The sequence below is a fragment of the Molothrus ater genome, chromosome 1 (assembly GCF_012460135.2).
Source record: "Molothrus ater isolate BHLD 08-10-18 breed brown headed cowbird chromosome 1, BPBGC_Mater_1.1, whole genome shotgun sequence".
NCBI classification, from domain to species: Eukaryota; Metazoa; Chordata; class Aves; order Passeriformes; family Icteridae; genus Molothrus; species Molothrus ater.
The window spans coordinates 91,650,471-91,674,140 of NC_050478.2; positions in this window are offsets into that span (position 1 = coordinate 91,650,471).

The following is a 23,670-nucleotide window of genomic DNA, read 5'->3' on the forward strand; positions in this document are numbered from 1 at the left end:
TAAACAGTGTGTGGGGTTATCAGAGGCTCATTGCCATGAGTGCAGAGGAGCAGTGACATGAAGGGCAAACTCCAGTGACCAAGTCACTGTGCCAGCCTGAGGGAAATGCCCTGATCTGCATGCAGGGACTGTCAGAGGAGAAGGATCAACCTTGGGACCAAGTGTGAAATTCAGCAGACAACTTAAAGGAAGAAGCTGGCTGGATCATTACAGACATCCCATCACCCTGAGAGGGACATTGAAGCCATTATGGGATGCAGGGACAGATTCTTGGGATTATGCAAGGCTTAATATAAAATGTTAAGGAGAAGGACCCAGGTGATTTGAGAAGGGATAAAGACAAGATAGGAAAGAGATGTCAAATAAGACCAGTTGCAAGGGTGCTGGTAAGTAGTTTAACATGGTCTGCTGCTTTCCCAGCCTTGTTACTGAACTCCATTGGTAACTTTGTGAATGAGGGTCTGTCTGTTCTGTGTGGATGGATAAGAAAGTGCCAGTGGCTGGGGAGGACACCAGGAGTTTCAGGGGCCCTTGTTTGTTATGGAAAGCTGTGTGGAGGTCTGAGTGCCAGCAACTGGACAGGTGGCCATAAGTATGGCATAGGTGTCTGTGTGCTGAAGTGACAGCAACTGGAAAGACTGGAGTGTGTGCATATTGAGTGGGTGTGAACATCAGTGTGTGTAATTAATTACTAATGAACATTAAGATGGAGGTCCAAGCCAGCTGTTGGAAGGACCCATGGAATTCGGGGATGAGGCTGTGAGAGAGCCTGTTTGTACCTTGCCTGTTTCAGGCCAGGGGATTGGGAAGCTGGGTATAGATTGGCTAAGCCCAGAGAGAGCCACAGGGTGTGTGTCAGTGTGTGTGCAAGTGTGCACATGCTCCAGTGGGTCTGGGAGCCAGCAGCCTGTGTGGCTATGGGCCTCAGGGGCTTTTATGTCCAGGTGCCAGCAACTGGAGACACCAGAAGATCAGGCAGCCAGTAACTAGACAGATGGAGTGTCTAAGAGCAGCTGCTGGAGGGATCTGTACTGTATCCATGTGTGCATTCCTTGCTCACAGGCTTTCATCCTAATCAGCCAGATGGGGAAACAGGATGTGGGTGCCAGTACTGTTGGTGATTGCACAGGGGCTGTGTTTTGGTCTGTGTGTCTGTGTGACTGGCCCTGTGTGGGTACAGTGCATCTCCACCCTTTTTTGAGAAAACCTGCTCAGCCTCACTGCTGTGGGAACCAGAGTGGCAACAGCCTGGCCTCTACTGGGTAATTGTTGTTGTTTGGGTATTGTGGTGGTATTAGATCTCAGATGCAGAAAGGCTGAGTTTTCAGAAAAAGAGTGTAAGCAGCAGCCAAGTATACCAGAAAAGAATATGGAGAAAATTATTAAGAAAAAAAAATACATAAACACTTCAGAGAAACCTATTCAGAATTGCAGAAAAGTGTACTTTGTTATATATACACAGTACAATAATATGCAATAATTTTACATGTTCTTGTAGGTGCTATTGACTGTAAGAAGCTGAAGGAAGAGAGAAAAAGCATTTATTCATGCATGGCTTGCTTTTCAGTAGCATAAGTTATTATGTATCTTCACAGGAGCCTTTACTGCATAATTAAAAGGTATCCCAGGATGGAGATTCTGTTCCTTTCTGCCATAGAAATATAATAGTTAAAGTGTCTGAGTACAGTTTATCATCTGGTGCTCAGAGCTTTTATTTACTTCTAGAAGTTGCCAAAGAGATTCTGCATCATAGAATGTGCACATTTTGTGTGTATCTAAAATACAGGGGTAGCAATTATTTAATCAGCAACTTTCAGCTTAGTTAGAAAAAGTTATATTTAAACAACACAGAAGCAGTAGCTTCCTCATTTGTTTGTTCCTTTTTTACACATTTGATTGTGTAAATAGAAGGTTGAATTTCAAATGCCCTGGCTCAGTCAGCAAAGGTGGGTTGCCAACTTCACTGAGTTAGCACTGGGCTTTCAATACTCATTGCCTTCACTTTTTTACCTGAGCCAACCATGCAACACTCACTTGCAATGAGAGAATTTGTGGTGAAGAATGTTTGTGGTAGCAGCATATTCTCCCCTATTTTGGGTGCAGTGTCCTGTAAAAGGGATGTAGCACTAAGATGACCTCTGTTGTGGCTCTTTTATTTGGGCTGAACACAGGACTGGATTTATGGCTGGCCACCCTTCCCTTTGACACAGCCTGCTTCTTTTTTTTGTGCCCTGCTTTGCTTTGTCCTAACAGAAAAATGATACCTCTTTACTTTGTGTATTTTGAAAATGGATTGTAATAATGGAAGCCATAGCTGCTGAAGGTATTTTGGAATAAATTTTTGGAGTTCATGTTACTTTGCAAAGCTAGGGCAGTTAAAAGCTGGATTCAAAAAGCATGTATGAGTGCTGCAATTTTTGCTGTATTTTATGGTTTCTGCTGAACACAGAAGATAATTGGAAGGCATGCATTTGGGAAGTTGTCTTCCTAATCCCAAATTTAAAATCAAAGTTTTCAAGCCCAGATGCCTATGAAATCACTGAAGCTAATGAGTACTCAGCATCTCAGAATCTAAGCCTGCTTCTTTATATTCTTCAGTCCAGATCCAGTGTTCCCAAGCCATTTTAAAAGCCTGACTTTAATATAAGATTGAGTTCTGACCAGTAAAGCTTTGATGAGTGCCATTAAGGTAAAGTAAGAAGTAAAGAACAAAGGCTGGTTCACAGATAGAGTTGCTTACCACATAATTATACATTAGAAGTATTGCTGTATCTCTCTCTGGCACTTTGTGGAAAGAAATAGCAACATGTGTGTTGGGTAGCTCTTGGGACATAGCACAGCTGGTTATTTACATTCTGCAGAACACATAGTGTCCAAAGTGTGTTTTACTAATTGCACCTAAGCAGATAAACTCTAAAACTGCATCTAGCACTTATAACACTTTAGATAAGCTGCTCCTTTGCCACTACTTGGCATGTGTAGGGCTTCTAAATATCCAGCAGCCCTGCTCTACTCTTCAGGACTTCCCATAACATTTCTAGTAGTAGGAGACCTGTTGTTGGTCTCCAGACTTGCTTGTTTTGGTAAACTGTTACACTGATGTCCTCAACTCTCTTAAATTCTTAAATTGTTATGCTTGTTTCAAATCTATGATACTAAAGTAACCTCATACAGCGGACAGAAGCCACAATAATATTTAGCATTATTGTCATTATGTTTTCTTCTGGCTGGTATGTATTAAATTTGGATGGTATAATATCTCTTGTGAAATAGAATACCAGTAGATAACTTGAAAACTTGGCACGGCCAGGTTTTTTTCCTATCAAACTAATTTCCTTTCAACCTGAAGCAGCATCCATCAGATCTTGTCAGCAGCACAATGAGGCACCTACTGTATATTGTCAGTGGAATACCAATTAGCCTTTAATTTTACCACATATCCAATCAAAAGAGCTATTGCTTTCACATGATGGCAGAAGGTCATTAAAACAAATGATCTTGCTGCCAGACAATGACAACAAAACCACAGCTCAGTAAGTAGTGTATCTGTTATTGGGCACTGACAGCACACTAAATGCTGTGCTGTACTCACTTTTTCATTCTGCCTTGTTTCAGGTGACCTGATGGCCTGAGAGCTGTTGCTAAAAGTCTGTCTCCTAACTTAAACTTTTCAGATACAATTCTATTTGCCTGAAATGTTCAAGTACACCAGTACTTTTGATGTCATAGCTGTCAAATTCTGTACCTTTTCCTTTGCTTTCAGCTGTGCTTGCTGGTTTAGTTCTTAACAATCTTTTCCAGGAAAAACAGCACCCTGTCCTTTAATGCCCTGAATGGTTTTTCTTCAGCCCTGCATAGTGAGTGCTGGTGCATTACTTAAGATGTTACAGTTTGTCTGGGTTCAGTCATCCGGATTCTCTGAGGTGTTACACTTCATATTCTGCTGTGAGGTGTGGGCAGTTCAGTTCTCTCTTCTGTTTGGGCAATAAGAGAATTGCCAGGTTTTAGCTTTCTCATGCTTCTCATCCTACTCACTTTTGAACTTTCCTCTTGTAAGGCAGTTGTCTGTTTTTCTTCCTTCAGTTTGAGAGCAATCTTCTTCACAAAATTCCATAGTAATACATTTATAACTGTATAACTGGATGGTGCTATTCACAGATCTATGTCAATCACACAAAGCTACTAAAATGTATTAATGTTTTTACATTCAAAAAATAACATAACACTATGTACTGATAATAGATACTAATTCTCCTACCATATATGATTTTAAGATGTCTCTGAAAAAGTTAAACAGAGAAACAAAACTGGGAATAGGGCATGACTGACAGCCAAAAGAAATCCTCCTCTGTATGTAAGAATTTCAGTTCAAGTCTTTGCAATTTTTTCTGTGCCGAGTTTTTCCACTGATTTTGCTCAACAATATTATCAACACTGAGAACTCCTGCAGAGCTGCTACATTGGTAACAATCAGAAAAAAAAAAAGTAGTTTTACCCTTGCTGCAAAATAGTCTAGGCACCAAGTTTGTAGTCCTTTTCTGACCAACTTCTTAAAAGGAAAAAATTGCACTGATGGTAAATGGTCCTGTGTGAGGTTTTTGGCCTGTCTCTAAATCAGGTAGCAAGTGAGCATCCAGAAAATGACTATTGTATAATCATTGACCCAATGACCACATCTCTTCACCCTCCTCCATAGCTGATAAAGGTTTTTTTCCTGCAGAGTGTCACTGGAATGTTTTTACCGGGGAAGAAAAAAAAGGGTGTAGCAGTTACACAATCCAGTTGTAGTCTCTGAGCCTCCTGGAAATAATTCCCTCCTAAGTGGTGTCCCAAGAAAGGATGGTGCATTCAGTCTGCTTCATTCATCAAATGCAGAGATGTTTGGGCTGGACACCACAGATACATGACAAACATTGACTATCCTCTCTGCTGAAGCCAGTCCTGTGTGGGTGTCCCTGATGGAATGGGAACTAATTTAGTGCAGCACTAAATTAGTCCAATTTTTGACCGAAGGGTGTTTCAGATGCTTACCTGCAGCCATTGACTCAATGTCCAAAAATTAACTTGTACTAACTTTTACAAGTTGGTGAAAGGATGGAGCAAAAGTGACACCTGAAGTGAGAGAAGTCCTGTCCTCCAGGGAGAATGTTTTAACTAACAGTGTATATTGTGAGAAAAGGAGAAGGGTGTTTTTTCATGATCTCATTTCTCACACTGCCAACTCAAATTTGGTGGATCAGAAAAGCCTTCAGGTATTCTGTGTGCTCTGTCTCCTAAGCAGTAACAGCTTAAATCAGAGCGAGGAATGGAGACATATAAGAATTTACATTTAATGCGTGTGTTTGGTATAAAAAGCTTAATATCTACCTGTTGTGAATTCATGACTGCATATGGAACTTTGTTTTCTGGTGTTTATTTTAAAGCCCTAAGGTACTGCTAATTTAAGGTCTTTAGAAATGAATATCAGTGTAAGTGTCTTTAAAATACATTTCTAATGCTTGCAGTTCCACAGGAAAGAAAGAAAACTTGACTCACATGCACTTTAGTATTTTAGAAATGAGCATGGAAAAGAGAAGGACAAATATGACTAATCATAATTGTTAAAAAACAGTGAGCCTAATGCTGAAAACAGGCCTGACTGACTAAAAGTCTCCACTCTTTTAAGACTAAAATAATATTAAAATCTGGCTTCTGATATCAGATGATTCAGCAATCTCTGCTTTCAGGTTTTTTGGAAACATGAGCCTGGAAACTCAAAACAGTCTTTTTCAAATAACTCAGAGTTGAACACCAGATATTTCTGGACCATATTTCACATTTTATCATGTATTTCTGGACTCATCATAAAATCCCCACACTCTCTAGCTCTGCAGTCAGAACTCGGAGAAGGCTCCTATAGAAAGATAGAAAGATGGAAAATGCAGAAAGATCTAATACTGCATTTAGAGTAATGTTTGCTGTATTATTTTCTGCAGATATTTCCTTCATCACTTTGTCTTGTGACCTGCACGTTCCAGTCCTCTATTATACCTCTATTATACTGCTTTATGCTCCTTATACAAAGATAGTGTGAATTGTGGGGTTGTCCTTTTTCAGGGGTCAGACTTTGGTGATCCTTGTGGATCTCTTTCAGCTCAGGATATTCTGTGATTCTGTGTTTCTTTATCTGAGTTGTTTTGATGCATAGATGGCAGGTAGGAACAAGCTCTCTGCTTCTGAGTGAAGAGCACACAAGGCCACTCTAGTCAAAAAGCCAGGGACTGCATTAGCAATCCACTAAGTCGGAATTTGTCTCTCCAAACTTTTGAAGAGCTTATTAGATCAGAGTTGGTGCCAGATAGTAATGCAGTCACATCTATGTCTTTAAAACAAGCTTGCATCTGCCCGCAAGGTCACACAAAGGTTGAAACTAAACTCTTCTTTGTAGGCAGCCCTTTTCAGGCACTACAAGCTATGCTCAGTAGGTTTGGGAGCTGAAGCAATTTGAACAGTCAAATATGTAAGTAAGCAGTCATACATACATATGTGCATACGTACAAATGTTGCTTGGGATGATTTGGTTGAAGACATAAAAGTGTGAATTGAGTTTTCAGTATCGTCTTGACTCTAGGTAAGATCTTCCTGTCACCTGTGTGAGCTGCAAGAGGTTAAGCCACTGAGTCATTATTATTGGAAATTTGTTCAAGTACCAAAATAATGGAAGCCCTAGTGTTTGATTTTGTGCCTTCTGGCAGCAGAAATTTAGCTTGTGCCTTAGTCAGGAATCAAAGTGAAGGTAGGGAAGGATGATGATAGTAGTCCCAGAATTTGTCAAAAACTTGTAGCTTGCTGAGTAGTCGAAGAGATGGATCTGAGCATTTACTTAACATAAAATAAATAAGTGGAGAATCTGAAATTACCCTGACTTCTGAAGTCTTCCTGGGCCCTACAAGGCCTACGCAATTTTGTTCCACAGTCTTTTGAACAAGCCTTTTGTAAAGAGGTATATGCGTCCTTAACTTTTGCTCCATGGTGACCACTCAGTTATCTGATGTGTTTGGTTGTCTAACTCACATAACAGCAGGTTCTGGGCATTAGTCTTTCTCAAACTTACTAAAATAAAGTAATACACAACATTTTACCAAGTGGAAGAGGAAGAAAATTCTGTTGCTAGTAGAATAATGGCAACTGAATGGCATTTAAAATAAAATATTATTTAGGGAATACCCTAACTTTCCAAATCCTACTGTAAATAACACTGTTAATCATGAAGCTACTCTCAATTTAAGATGTTAACTTTCACTTTTTTATGGTGATAATTTTGTGTCTGAATGCATATCCTAAAAGTCCATGTAGGATAGATATTGTTCATTTTAAGCTGAGGCACAATGTTGGGAGAGCTTCTCAATAATTATTGTTCTATATATGTGTAGTATTCACTCTAATTATGGACAGCTGAGAATGCAGCTGCAAAATCATCATATCATTCAGTTAACTGTCAGTTTCCATTACTGGCAAGGTCTTTTAATTTTTAGAATACAGTATTTTAAGCTCTCTCTCTTCCTTGTATCTCTCTGCAGATGTTTTGAATGTTATTTTCAAAAACTAAATTTTACAGCCTCTGGACACAATATTTTTATATTTAGGGTCCTTTTTTGTGGAAAAATAATAATTTTTGAAGAAGATGTATGCAAACATTTTAACAAGGCAAAAGCTTATCATTAGAAACTGACAAGTAGAGAGTTTAAACAACTCTACCTTCTTCCTTGAAAATAGATAAGTAGCAAGCAAAACCAGAAAGGCAGCTTTAAAAGTTGCTAGGTTTGAAAGCTTTAAAAATGGTAAGACTGTAATGAATTCTTTAGACCAGAAGGTTTATTTCTCAACAGCTGGGGAAAAAAATACATATTGTACATCAAAGAAAAGAAAAAAAAAAGCTACTGCCAATCTTTAATATTTTGGATACTGTAATCTTGTGGAAGCTTTAGTGGGTCTCCATTGTTAATATCTAAAACTCCTTTTCTTTTTCTTGCAAGTAAGTCTTCTAAAAGCAGTTTATCTGTGGTGTCTTTAACCACATTTGCAATACTTACTTTGACTGAAAGCTTCTGCTCTACTGTTATAGGAAAAACATGGCTAATAACTCTTTCTCCTAAAAACATCAGTCCCTTTGCTACTGTTACGACTGTGTAATTTATGACATCTCTGTGTAGAAAGTCTGATGGTTTTAACACTTCATACTCCAAAAGGGACAAAGCGGCATTCTCTTCCTTTCTATCTTTTCTGCTCCCAAGGTAGTTTTGATTATGGTGTGCATTGATCCAAATCTGCAACTCTCAATTCAGTGGAAATTTTCTCTATGTAAATTTTTATATAAACTGCAGGATTTTTGTCCTACAAATGGGAGGGTTTGCTGTTTCCTTTGAAGCATAGCCTGTCTTCCCAAAGCTCTTTACTTGACCCTAAAATCCACCGATTTAAATGAGCAAATGTTAGCATTTTTCATAATTTTATGTAATTAAAAATGGGCTTTGAAGTCACAACAATAAAGGTTTTCATTAATAAGGGTCATTCCAACCTGTAAAATTCACACAATCTGTTATGCAGCACATATCAGGCTAAGCCTGGAATACTGTGAGGAGACGGTCTCAAGGAGGGCCAAGAAGATGACCAAAGGATTGGAGAACCTGACCTCTCAGGAAACACTGGAGTTAGTCACTCCCTGGAGACAAGAGGGCTTGGAGGGATCTCATCGTAGCATTCCAGTACTTAAGTGGTGGCTACAAAGAGGATGCCCTTTTTTTTTTTCCCAAGAAAAATAAAAATTCCAGCCTGTCAGAAGCTTATAAGTCTTTGGTAACGTATCAAACTAAATATAAGCACTGCATTTCCAGTCTTCAATATAGATAGCTTTTTAGAACCATATAGTCAAAATTTGCAAGAATATTTTTTAAAGTAATTGCTTGACATAATTATTTCATTACCATATAAGTATTATGATAGAAGAAGCCTCTAACGCAGTTTATCTAGTGCTTTCTGTAATAAAATAAAATGGTTATAACTTTTAACAGCTCCACTTCCATCATGATTAGCAGCATATTTTGGGAGCTTGTCAAGAAAGAGTCTTTGAATCAGAAAGGTGTCTTTTAGTGCCATTATGAAAATTTCTATAGCATTGGCAGAATTTCAAATTGTCAGGAGTCATAATTTTTCCCACATACTGTATATTGTACAGATTAGAGTTTTGTGCTTCCTGCCAAAACCCTTGACATCTGAGAGCTCTGTGTGCATATCAGGAAGCTATCCTAAATCATCATTCTATCCAGAATTCAAAGTCTGAATGGATCATGAACCAAAGGAATCTTTTCCTATTTAGAAAGCCTGTAGGAGACAGCAACCGATCAAATAATGAATTAATTCTGTACCTTGACTTTTTGTCTTCTGTATGATCTGTACCTTTGACTCTGCCTATTAATAAAAATATCTCTTGGTTCACAAAGAATATACATGAGCTTGAGCAAGAAGACATCTAGGACAAGCTACCTGTGAAGTTACACAAAGAAAGCATTACTTAGAGGTCCTTGGTTGTTTAGCCCACTAAAACAAGACTGGTCAGATATAAATAACCTTTTAAAAAGGAAAAAACCCACAGTCACTGTGGCATGGCTTGGAAACCTTTTTGTGGATGTAATAACTAGTCATTGTAGGACTCCAGAACGCTAGTGGTTTAATCTCCCATTTTAAACTAATGACATCATAAACCTCTGCAGATCTCCAAGTTTATATTCCACTAATATTTATTCCTACAATACCAAGAAGCTAAGTCAGCTGATGAAAGAAAATCAGAAAAAAAGATCGAGGGAGATAGCAGACTATTATATATCAATCTGACATTCAGAGAAATCTGAGTTACACCAGTCAGTGCATGCACCACAGCCAAAAATTTCTATCTGATAGCATTACACAGTTTTGGTCAACAAACTTGCAGTAACTTGAATATGGAATGGGTTTCCTGAATTATAGGATTTGATGTTTCATAATCATTGTGAAGATGTCAGAAAACCGTGGAGCTGTTGTAGCAGTAGGGGCTCATTTCTTGTGCTGAGTGTATTTAACACGCAGGATAACTGTGGAGTAGCTGAGGCTGGCTGGCAGGGGAGCTCTGCAGATTAACTCATGGGAGTGCAGCAGCCAGGCTTGAAACCAGGGTTGGAATCACTCACCAGTGAATCACACACCAATCCAGGAGCTGTGAAGTAAAACAGTATGGAAATAAACACAAATGAATTTAGTAAGCATAGTTCTGGGAGACAGGACTGCTAAAATGATGCCTGATATAATTTAAAATATAGGATGAATTTGTGAAGCATTTTGAATCTCTGAAGCAGCAAGAAGAAGCAAGTACATTACAAGACAGCAAAAGATCACAAAAATTTACGTGAAATGTGAACGGACAAAAATACCCTTTTGTCACAGATTGTATTGGTAGTGATATGTATCAAATGTTTGAACATTTTTCATATCTAAATTAACAATTTTCAAATCAAAGCAATTTGAAACTGGTCTAAACCCTTACCTAAGGAAATTCAATATGTCACAAAAGCTGCACAATTTTTTAGAAGTTAATGAATGAGCTAAACCCAGTTTCCTGTTATAAGAATTCTTAACTCTTGGCCAAAACCTCACCATTTGAGAAATCCTTTCTTGCTCCTACCAATTCAGTTTATTATTTATAAAGACAATTCCGAAAATATGTCTTCTGCACTGGTGCTTTATTGTCTGATATGTTTAACCTATTTTTCTTCTCTGAAATGTCACATTTGAGGTCACCAAATAATTTTCTGTTTTATTTAATAAAGTTTGTAATTCTCATTTGGAAGCATATACTCTTTCCTACAGAGTTGACTATGGATAAATTGCCAATTACTTTTGGACACAGAGAGATTAAAAGAGGTGCAGTAAGTTATTTTTTGAAAGGCCCAAGCAGCTTGGACACTTAATTGATAGATTTCAATGGGAATGACACAGAGGGTACAGTGAGGTCCATTTGGAAGTCCAGATATGCCCTTCTCTACTTCTTTGGGCTGAGAGTTTCAAAAACATTGATGTGCTGAAGTGAAATATGTAGTGCTGCACATATGTGGCCATAACTTTACAGGAGAGAGTATTGGTCTCCAGACAGCTTGTGACAGGTTCATGCTTCTCCAGAAACTCACTGCTGCTTCTCATACAATATCTACTTGTATTCTTGTCCAGTCTTAATTTCTATGATCTTTCCTGTACTTAACAGATGCTGGTTACAACTATATAAAAAAAGAAAAAAAATTAATCATAATTTCATTGAACATTTTTAGAGACTTGTTTTTCACCCACTGCATCATCTCAAAGACTCAAGAAATATATTACAATAATTAAGTTTATTTTCCAGAAATTTAATTTAAATAACCATCAGTTCCTCTGTACTAGTAGTGCATCAGAACAGATTTTGTAGCAGTTATGATAACTAAGACAAATATAAACTTCAGCCAGATTAATATAAACTTTTAATTGAATTCATGTCATTTGACGTTTGATTTATGGGTTTTGCAGGTTGTATGTATTTGGATTTTTAAATATTCTTGAAATACATAAATTGATTTGCATAGGGATATGAGGAAGTGATATAATCCTTCTACATCTACAGACATAATTTTCTCTACATTAGTCAAGGTTTAATTACAGTGGTGAAGATTTTTCTTCCTACACATAAGATACTGAACATTTTAATAGATCTTATTATTTGAAAATGTCTCTTGAAATTCAGCATTTATCACAATTTGACTAACTTCATCATTCACTAAATTAAAAACCCAGTTGTCTTTTTCCTAGGTTTTTTGTTGGTTCAGTTTCAAGAGCTTGCAGTACTTCATTCAAAAGATCCTTCATCTTTTATTTTTATCTTTAATGCAAAAGTTAAGCAGGCATTTGATTGACCATCTCTATTTAGCTTTGACCGAGAGTAAGAAAAAAGCAGGAGACCAAGGGAGCCTTAGGACATTGATGTTTGAACTTCCAAGGATTAGTTGCTCCAGTGAACTGTTTTCAAAAGCTAATTTCTGAAATGTAACTCAAGGAGAAGTATAAGTTATTCTCTGACATTCTCAAAAGGTTAAATTGGAGAGGAAACTGTGCCTCTGCCTGACATTCTGGTAAATGGTGAGGGGTGACACTGGCTGAAGTAGGAATGTTGCTTCTAGTCAATACAAGCTTTAAGTTTCATAGTGCTTTTGGCAAGAAAACAGTAAGTATTCAGAAAAATGTTGCTTTGACTAAATCTTGATTGTGAAGGAGGAAATGTTAAGTAATTATTAGGTGTTTGTAAAGTGACAGTGGAGAGAGGACAGAATCATACAGTAATTGTACATGAGCAATTAAAAAAAATTAGAGTAATTAATTCCAGTATTACATGGTCAAAATCTGTACAAGAGGGATAAAGTCTGAGGAGGTGACTCAGATCTTGCAACGCACATTCTTTATAGTTCTCAGTGCCTATGAATATGTTTACATGTCTGACCCCAGTTCAACACCAGCCACCTTATTTTCTGCTTTCACAGAAAATAAGGCTTCTAAATACAAATACAAAGCATTAGTACCCTTGTGAATCTGATTCTGTGCTTCCTTCTCTATTCAAATATCTGTGAAATCAACATTTTCTGCCTTGGTTTTATCTCATTTCAATAAGGTACAATGATTACGAGTTCTGGAAGGGTGACCCTGTTCTGGAAGGGTGACAATTTGTAAAGGGATTTTGTAAAGATTAAAGACAAGAAGGCAGTGTCTTCAAGTAACCTTACTAGCAAATTAAGAGTTTTTTAAGCAGTGCAGGGAAAGCAAGTGATAAATGGTCCATTGCAATAAAAAAAAACCCAAGACGTTGTGTTCGCAAAAGTCAGATAAGAACTGGTATTAATTTAGTAATTCTTTCTTGCAGCTCATGAGTGCATATGAACCACTCTCTATATTTTTAGCTTGAATCAAGCATTTCCACTGATGGTTTGTCCTGGCACCTTTTTTATGCGAATTTTGTTCAACAATGTTGTTCATAGAAGCCAGAAGATTGCCTGAGAGTATGAGCTGTTCACAAATTAATAGAAACTTGATTAATTTTTCTGTTGGTGTTAAAAATAAAATCCTCTTGATTGTTTTCAGTGCTCTATCTGCTTTTGTTTTTATGTCATAGGGGTTTCTATGCCTTATGCTTTGAATCTCAGGTAATATATATCTGATACTTAAAACAAGGAAAATAGTCTTATATTGCATTTATTATCCTAGAATGTTTTTTATTCTTTGCCACCACAAAAAAAAAAAAAAGTTTACTCATTTATGATTGCAGTGTGATCTGTAAATATTAACTATACTCAGCTAATACTTTAGTTGGCTTATTTTGTCTTTTCGTCACATCTATGTGTAAATCAGCAGTGTTAGGTTTACAGTCAAGTTTTATTTTAGTGCTCCCAGGAGTTACAAGAAGGTAATCTGGTAAGGTACCTCATTTGTATACATTTTGTATAGTTTTTGCTGCAATCAAATTGCAGATCAGCTGGTCTAGGTTTCAGTTGCATTGGATTCACTGAAGCTTTAACTATCCACCCAAATTATTTAGATACTCTTCTGGATAGTTACGACCTTAATTAGTATAGACACAGGCAGAATGATAAGCACAGAAAATTAATGTAGAATATATAAGGTAATAGCAGGGAATGTGTGTTAATCAAATCACAGAAAAATTGAAAATTGAAAAGATCAACTCTGTATGTCATGAAATTTAATCCTTAGATTTTTTTCCTTCAGTTATAGTTTTGAATGCATCCAGTGAAAGGTTTTCTACTTTTTATTGATGAAAACTATTGTACTACCTGAGAGTTCATAAATCCCATGTACATTTCATTTTTCATCTTTTTACTTGTTGGATAGTGATATAGGTTGTAAATTAGAAACATTCAAAGCTGACAAAGACTTGGCTTAAGAAATTTTAAACAAAAATGCATCACAAACCTTGAGTTATTCTAAATCATTATAGCCTTGAGGCTCCCTGGATGTGTACTGCAGCATTTCTAAAGACATTCTTGGCAGCAGGAAAATTGCAAATTACCTTCAGGGGTCTCCCCTGAGATCTCAAAGAAATTATAGGGAGAAAGGTCAGTTCTGAGGGCCTCCACTAGGCATCCATAAACTGGCATTATTCAGAAGTACTCACACAAAGCAGGTTACTGATCACTCTGCAAGAGCTGCTTGTCCCACGGTGCTTTAAATCTCCCTGTTACCCCAGTCTGCCTGAGTGTCCCAGTTACACATTCACCAGGGTCAGTAAGTTAAAGTATTCTGCTTAAAAATAACAAAGATGATTTCTGCACCTAGAAATGTGGGAAAAGTGGATGCCACTATTTTAGGTGAGGTTTGTATGAACTTCCTGCCTTACAAGCTGACTGAGGCTCCACCGGGACATGGAAAGTCACAGCTCACTGCATGCTTATTTTGGAGACCTTTCCCCTCTTCTGTGGAGGCCATTTCCCACCTAATTCATAATCAGTTTTACTGGGGTGTTCAGCAGGAAAGGTATCACCAGAGTTTACTCAGATTTCTTACTGCAGCTTCCAACATTGCTTATGACAGAAACTCCTCTGAAGTGAAATCAGACATTTGAAGTGAATCCTGCCTGCATAAAAAAACAGCTCTCCCCTTTTTTGAACTTCTGTGAAAGTCTACAGTTCCACTAAATGCAAATTTGTATTTGTTGCAATTGTTCTTCAGGTGTATCTAGAGAAATTGAGGAAAAGTTTGTTTTGGATAAATGTCTCTCTAGTAGTACTTTTCCCTTTGCATGCACAAAAAATGGAGCTCTTTCAGCTTTTTTCACAGAACTCGTTTTTGAGAAGGGAAAAAGGTTTCTTTTTGAATCAATCTCCTCAAAAAAATATATGTATCAGGAGCTTCTCATTCTCAGTTAAACCCAGAGTGTCTTCCACCAGTTAGCCTGTTTACTTTTAACATTAGCTGATCTCAGCAAGGGAATCCAAGGTGGGCTAACTCCGCATTTTTTGTCTGAGAAAGTTGCAATATTTGTTTCTTCACTCCTCTTCTTCTACAACTCAATGTTTGTGCCCAAACTTTGGACTCAGAATGCAAATATACTCACTCTCAAAACATCCATTTGCATACTGTGCATTTAAAGGAAACTGAAATTTTCGCTAGTTTCATTTCCTGCTTTGTGTAACATGTTGCTGGTCTTTTGCCTCTGGTGTTTATGCAAGGATTTCTCTTCTGAGGGGATGTAATGGGCTTGTTAGTGACCTGGTTATAGCCTGCTGTGGATATCTGAGTTTCCACTGCAGGTTAGCTTAGAATAAATTTTAGGATCTTGTTTCTTACTTTTTGTGCTGTTTTTGAAAGTGAGATAGTTGTATCAGAAATTCATGATTTTTTTGTTGGACTTCCATTTTTTTTTCTGTACATATGGATCTCTAGCCTACAGATTAGTTGGAACCATGACCTATGTATAACCAAATAAATGTATCTGCCTAAGATGTCAGATAGCCTGAAACAGCTGCTTTGGGAGATGAACTGCATTGTTCATGACAAGGATCAAAAGCCACTTCTTTGACACCTCCCTACTAGAGAATGTGACATGTGACAATCTAAATCTGAACACCAAGGAGCTAAGGTGAAGAAACTTTACTGTTGCAGGCAAGGGGAGAAGAAACAGCTCATTTTCTTGAGAAGTGTAAATAAGAATGCTTTCACACCTTCTTTTCTGAGCAGGAAAGAGATGTGTTCTCTGTCAATATCAAAATCTTCCCTGAGAGTGGTATACTAGCGATTTTCAGTTTGATAAAATTGATCATCTACATTACTGCAATATTTCTTAAGATAAATAAAAGTCCAGTTTTTCTCACAGAGCCAAAATCATATTGAAATTCCATACATCTTTTTTCCATTTTTATGTCTCTAAGATTTAGTAGAACATGTCTAATTTACAAGCATTATAATTTTTAAGAATAGTTAAACTTTTAGCTCAGTCCTCATAATATAGAGGATTTTAAGCAGATGAACTATTAATACTAATGGGATTAATTCCCTAGGAGCAAGAGAAAAAAATTTCAAGAGCTTTCAGAAAATACCTTCTGCTTTCATAATGTAATTAAATTGTAGTTAAAGTTGCATTATACATTGCTAATTAAAGGGGAAAACCATCACTAACATTCCCAATTACTCTTTTAAATATTAATAATATGAAGAAAATACTTGCACTTCAATTTCCTTACACTAAGCATTTCAAACATGATTCTTTCAGGACAGAGGAGGGCTGTAGGCATGATCCACTTCTCCTGCTGTGATCAGGGTAAGAACCACTGAGCCAAATCATGGAAACCAATTTAAGGGCAAGTATGGGATATGTTTGTGTCTCTGTTATTGAAAAGGAGTGATGTCCTACATTTTTTTTAAAGCAGCCAAACTTACTCAAAAATTCTTTACATTTTGGGAGGCTATTGAAATTTTTGAAGGCTAGAGTGTGAACTCTTTCAGGCAGGTGTTGCAGGCTGCTTACTGTTTACACCACAGCTACTGTACTGTGAATTCAGGGAGAATACAAATAGCCCTTGAAACTTGCTCCAGACAAGTAGGTTCAGGTTGAGAGAGACACATCATCTCCTACAGGACACACTGGAAAAGCTCCTTAGGGGAGCTCCCCTTTGTTCTGTACACACAGGGATCAACTCAGTGGCAAGATGTGCAGCAGCCTCTACAAGGATACAAGCCAGAGGTGGGGCTGGTTTGGTCACTTAGAGTTCTGTACTGCCCCTGACTATGGGAGCCATCTTCATGGTAAATAGTACTGTGCCTTTAGTGGATTTATGGAACAGCTATTGCCTCGTTTCTGGATCTCATACAACTTTGTTTTTGGCTTTGTGATCTGCTTAGTGCCATAGGAGTGTAGCTATTTGCTGACTGCACTTCACTCTGTAATGGAGCTGGGGTGGGGACTAACCATTAATTTAATGGAACATTAAGATGAAAACATTGCAAGCCTCAGAATCTCATCAGGAATCAGTGAAGAAAGGTTGGGTTGTATTTACAATCATAAGGTATTTTAGTTAGAAATTTCTATTTATCAAAGCCAAAATTTTCATGTAAATGTATAAGATTTGGAGACATTTCAGTGAGGCAGATTATATAGGTCTTACATGGAATTTCTGACCTGATGGGTAAAAGTTCTGGTTCTTCTCTTTTCTGAGTCAGCCTGGTTGTTTTTGTTTCTTCAATTCTTTACCCATCTCTGAGTTCAGACCCTGAATTGGTAAATTCCACCAGTACCAGGGAGGCAGAGGAAGCAACAGCTAGGACTAATGTGCTTGCATGGAAAGAAAGAGTGAAATTTCCCAGGCAACCAGACATGAATTAGCACCTCTGTAGATGCAGTCTGCTGTGATGGATTTCTCACTCAGGCTAGCAGGGTATAGGTGCACCCTCAGGCTAAGAGTGTGGGATGTGTGCTCTCCTAAAGACTCATAGCTAAAATAATTGAGGTCTGTCTTCTTTATCTTATGTGGGTTTCACCCTGCATTTTACATTACTTATATTTACCAGGATTATTTCCATTTTAAGAGACTTCAGTACTTCCATCTAGCTGTCAACACAAGATGTGTCACACAGAAGGGGAGCTTGGTGCCCGTAGTGCAGGACCATCCATACACCTGAACTCCCCTAGGCTCAGCCAGCAGATCCAGGTGCCAGCAGTGAACAAAGGTGGGAGCCAGCAGGGCAGGGAAAATTGCTTCTTCCCTCTCCCCAGCCATTTGTGACACCACAAAGGGGGCTGGCTCCACCCTTGTGTTCCCTGCCACAAGACACTGATGGGGCCAGCTGATGGGTCTCCAAAGAGAGCGGAGAAGGGGTTGTGGTGACCTTGGAAAGGCAGTACCCCAGGGGTTGGTCATGGGGACTGTGCCATTCAACATCTGGAGGAGGCAATGGAGTTCTTGATCCTCTGATTTGCTGGTGACACCAAAAGGGGGGATTGGAAGCTGGTGTTCAGATTCCCTTTAGGAACTTGGCCAGAGCAGGGAGGCCTCCAAGACTGCTCATGGGGCTGGTCCCCAACACTGCAGGGACACACTCAAGATTGTGTGGCAAGAGGAATAGAATGGTTGCCACTGTTATATTTTCTGGAAAAATCTCTTTGCCCAGGATTTCTTCTCCTGGGAAGCTGAGAAGCCTCAGAGTAAAAGGAAAAACAATATTATCTCAATTTTCTCTCCTGTGTTTTGCTGCTTTGGAATGTGGTTGAAGATTGTTTATCCAAAAGGTGTTTGTTTGATTGGTTTCATGTGAATTGTTTTTACTTAATGACCAATCACAGCCAGCTGTGTCAGGACTCTGAGGAGTCAGTCACGAGTTTTTAATTAGTATTAGTATCTTGTTAAGCCTTCTGATGTATCCTTTCTCTATTCTTTAGTATAGCATTTTTTAATATAATATCATAAAATAATAAATTAGCCTTCTAAGAACAGGGAGTCAGATTCTCAGTTACTCCTTTGTCCTGGGGACCCAGCAAATACCACAATTGGTGGGGCAGGGGGAGTTTCTGAGGCCTGGTGACCAGAGTGTCATTGCAGATGGGCAAAGGGGAGGGATACAAAGTGCATCTCCACCAGCCATACTGCATATTTGACTCAGCTCAGGAGGTTTGATTAAATGACCAGAAGTGGGCTGGCAGGCATCACGAGGTCACCTTTTACCTTTTAGAGGCCAGGAGTTTGTAAACCAGGACTGGCCACATTCCCTGTGTCTTGGAGGCAGCCCAGGAGGGCTGTAGCTATGGGGCAGCTTCCCAGCTCTCCCTTCTCAGCTCTCCCTGGGCTCTGTGCTTTAGTGAAACGGGCAGAAATTTTAACTCCCAACTCTTTGCCCTCAACCCATCCCTCCTATGTTTTCATGATATGTGTCTTTGATAGTGTGTCTTATTTGGAGCTGATAATTCCTATGCAACTCAATAACATCTCTATTTTTTGGTTTTGACCCCAACTGAGTTTCACCCATATGATTTCTAAAGCAAAAATGTGACCCTGTTGTTAGATACAGAGAATAGGAAGTGGGGAAAGGAGTGCTGAGTTCAGCTTTTGTTTTTGTTGAATTTAAGAGTTTGTTGGATAAAGATGTGGAACATGGGAAAAGACAAAACTATTGTTAGAGAAGAAAAATTTTGAGAAAGTAATTGAAATGTGGGCCAAGAGAGGAAACCTGTGGATGAGGATGGTGTATCACAAACCAGAAAATAGGATGTTGAAAACAATGATATCCTATCATTGAAGCTGCATGAATGAAAAGGTGTCCTAGGGAAGACTGTTCATGACAGAGGAGCTTGAATGTCTCTGACATTCAGCTTCTATTCCCTTGGACAAGTGCAGCAGTGGCACCTTTGCTTGTTATGTTTAGTTTCCATTGGTTTAAATGGGAGTTAGTCTCAATTAAAGGCAGGTTGAGGCCTTGGAGGTCACAGGCAGAGGCATCACTTGGCTTAACTAGCTGTTGGGTGATGCTGAAGCAGACTGACTATTGGTTAGAGTCACTGGACTTTGATCTACAAATTTGTTCTTGAAATTGTGGAGCCCTGACCACCCACTAGAGTAGGAGGACAATTGACCCAGATCAAGAAGTTTATTGAGGAATGAATCTTTCTGGAAAATAGAGTTTGCACTATAAATTGCTTTAAAATGCCAAGTCCTTGAAAAAACAAGAAAGGACTCTTAGTTTTTAACTTTTCCTTTGAAAAACATGGGTAATTTTCCAGAAATAATGCATCTTGATAGCCCATGAAACTAAAAAAATTGAACTTCTGCACATATACTGGATTGAAATTCAGTGCTGAGGAATAATGTTCTGCAAAAGGGAAAATAAGAAAGTGCCTAGGAAGCAAATGCATACATTTAGCATAATATGGTCTGCAAGGAATCTATATCCTAGTCACTTCTTCCCTAAGATTACAGACCTGAAATGTATATTCATAAGCTTTCAGACAGTGCCTAATACAATGAGGTTACAAAGGTACTTGGTTCCTCTGAGTATTACTGCAATGTAAATTTTAAATTGTACTGAGATAGTGGTGTGAGAGGACAATTGGATTGTAAAGTCAAATGTCAAAAAATCAGAAAAATACCAAACTCACGCCTTTAAGCCTCCATGTATCTGTTAGGCCTGGCAGAGCAGGAACAGTCTGCATCTTCCTGAGCCCTGGTTTACCATGACCTGGAAGGGAAAGTCAGGAGGTCTCACGGGGAAGGCCGCTGAACACTTCACAGGAGTGGCTCTGCTTGATGACTGTGAGCTCACAGGGACCAGCAATGGGGGTGCTCTTTGTCTGGGGTTTTAACCATGTGTTGCAAATTCTCTAGGATGCTTGAGTTTGATACTCTGCATGTTGCTGCCTCATACTTCTAAACCTAAGTGGCGTTTAGTGCCAAATACATCAAATAAGCAAACTCTGTGTTAAAGCATTAAACCTTCCTTGTGTGAAATATCCAAAAGGACTTAGTGAGAGACTGTTGGACTCTGACAGCATAAAGGTCTGGAAATAGTTCAAATGAGGCAATTTCATGCATTATTTATAAATGCATTGTATCATCCTGATACCAGATTCTGCCCAGTAACAATAAAGTTCAGAGATATGGTTGTTTGTATGTTTTTAAATTGTGATATAGAACACTCTTCTAGGGCACTTCATTTTTCAGGACTTGGATAAGTAGTAATGGATCATATAAATTCATCAAGGACTGGACTCAGCCATAAACTCAGGATTTATAAATCTACACCAAGGAAAGTAAAGCCTTTTGTGAAATAGTTAAGAATTAATCAAAGAAATTTTTAACTATTACTATTTAATTACACTCAAAATGGTTATTCGTTCACATATGAAGTGTGTTACCAAATGAAATGGAAACCAAATTATAGTTTTCAGGTTATTTTCCAGATACAATCTAAAATTATATATTTGAGACCTTCAAATACTTACCTGGGCTAAGAAAATTATGAAATAAAAATAAAGACTGGATTTCCAAATGATTATTCCTTTGTACTTTGTTTTGTTTTTTTTAATATCTGTCATTTTAGCTAGACAACTAATTTGTGCAGGTATTGTAAATATGTAAATAAAATTTTATTTATATGAAATAAACCTTATCTTTCTTTGCTTCTTGTCACAATGTCACAAATGCAACCATGGCTTCACAACTTTGTTGAGAAAACCAGTCCCACTAGTGTAGTAACAACAGCTATTCCTGGTAAATTACATGACAATTGTGGTATGTGCTTAAAAAACTGAGCTGTTGAAAAAATTTTAGTCCTCGTATTAATAAAAGAAGCCCTCCTAGCACACATCATTAATAAGAAGTTTGGGAAGTTGCTTCATAAGTAAGCCCTTTAACCTGACCATTTGGAGTAATCAGTGGCAGAATCTCATCTCCCTTCCGTTTCAAAGGATTTATCAAATGGGTCTCCGTCCCCTCTTTTGCTCTGTAGGAAACATCTTTAACTACACTTGTAGTGCCATATGAATAGTACACACGCATATATTTATGTATGTATTTGTATCTATACCTGTATCTATGTCTATATTTATATCTGTGTGTATATATATATATATATATATATATATATACACACCCCCACGTAGAACAAAACAGCAGTTAAATAATCCACAATATCCAAGTGAACGAGCCCATTATGCCATTATGATTCTGAGATTTGGCAAGTGACTTTTCAGGTGAGCATATAGTATTTTTTCTCTTTTTCTTGAAAAATCTCATAAATGCAAAGCAGAAATATTCACTATCTCTTTACATAAGCATTCTTGTTTTCTCTAGTTATGAGGCTAATAAACCTGTCAGTTTAAAATAGATTGACTGATGGCCATGGACAAGCAGAAACTTTCCCCAGCACTCTAGAACTCTTGACCAGGGATCATATGCAAAAGATCTCTCTCATTTCTGGCTTCATGAAGGAACTATACTGCAAAGCAAGGTGTTTCTACCTCTCTGTGAAGCAGTTTGATTTCTTTCCATGAGCACTTCTAAGGCTCAGTCTGTTTGGTTTTCCTTCTGGATTTACTAATTTTTTCTTAATGGCTTCCTTGGGGCAGCCATCCAGTGCTACAGGTTTTTTTTCCCTGACATGCTAAAAGTTGGCATTGCTAAAAATTACACATGCTATAGTGACCTTCATATTAATGATTCCTTATCCCTTAATACTGGTTGAACATAGTTATCCCTCTGTAAATTAATGTGCTGCCTGTTAGCATCTGTCAATGGGCTGCTGATGTCATGGAAATGTGTTTGGCTTAAGTACCAATTGGCTTCCTTATTACTAGAAAAAACATTAATAACAGTACAAGTTACCCATGGTCTCCTCTTCTAAGCAGGAAAAATAGTGTTGCTGAAGAACAGCTGATTTTACCCCATCAATTCTATCAGTTATGTGAAGAAAGGAATGGCAGATGCTGTGATAGTAAGAAGTGCCATCTAATTCCTTAATTGTCACTGAGAAGGATTTTGCATTTAATTTGAGCAGAAATTGAATAATCTCAAGTTTTTGTAGCACACCAGAAGAAATGTATTTATCTAATTGTGTCTTTTGAACACAGCTCTGTAAAAACACCGTGAACTGAAAAATAATCTGAAAAACAACTTGTATAATATCATTTGACAGAGGTAAGTCTACTAACATTTTCCACAATGTCATACTTCTAATGAAATTTGAGAAGTATATTTTTCACCCCCAAACATATTAAAATTACAGGGAGACACAAAGACAAATGAACCCAATATAGAATTAAGTATCTGAATTATATACCTGTTACTTATTTTCTTTAAAACTATGCATAAAAATTTAGGTTGGCATATATGATAATAAAGATAGTAAGAACACTAAAGAGAAGCATAACTTTTAAAGCAAAAGAAAACTAAATTATAAAACTGACCCTGACCATGTACTAGAGATAAATTCCTGCAGAAGATACATGTTCTCTTTGAAGAGTTCTAAAGGAGTTCATTAAAAGATTAATGAGGGTTATTTTAATGAACTTTTCTAAGGAGAGATTAACAGTGGTAGCTTTTAGAAATACAATTTTCTTTGCCTGCAGCTGACACAGTGCCTGAGTATCATCAAGGAGCAGTGAGCATAAGCCTGTGACTTGTGACTAGTCCCTGAACTGTGCCTTCACTGACTGAGAGCCTAGATTTAGCATCTTTCTTTTCCTATGCACTGATGAAAAGGTGAGCAAAATGAACAAGTTCCTAATTTGAATGTGTTCTAGCATCCTCCACAGTCAAGAGATGATTGTGTTGCATCGGCAATGATTCCTTATATTTTCCTTTACCAGAAGTTGGAGCAGAGATGCATTTGAGATGCTGGAAGGATTGTCTTCTACATCTGCCAATTCCAGCCCTCTTTTCCTTCAAGTATGCCACACACTACTGGGCTGAGCAGTGAGTTGTGAAGTTCAGTGCAGTAGTGAACTCCCTGTGGAGTCAACTGCACTGTTTTCTAAGAAGATAAGATGATGTTAGAGACTTAAGCCACAGATTAACTTTATCCTACATCTTTCACAGCACAGCATTCTCTTCCCTACCCACTTTTTCCTGCACTGTTTTACACAGCCTT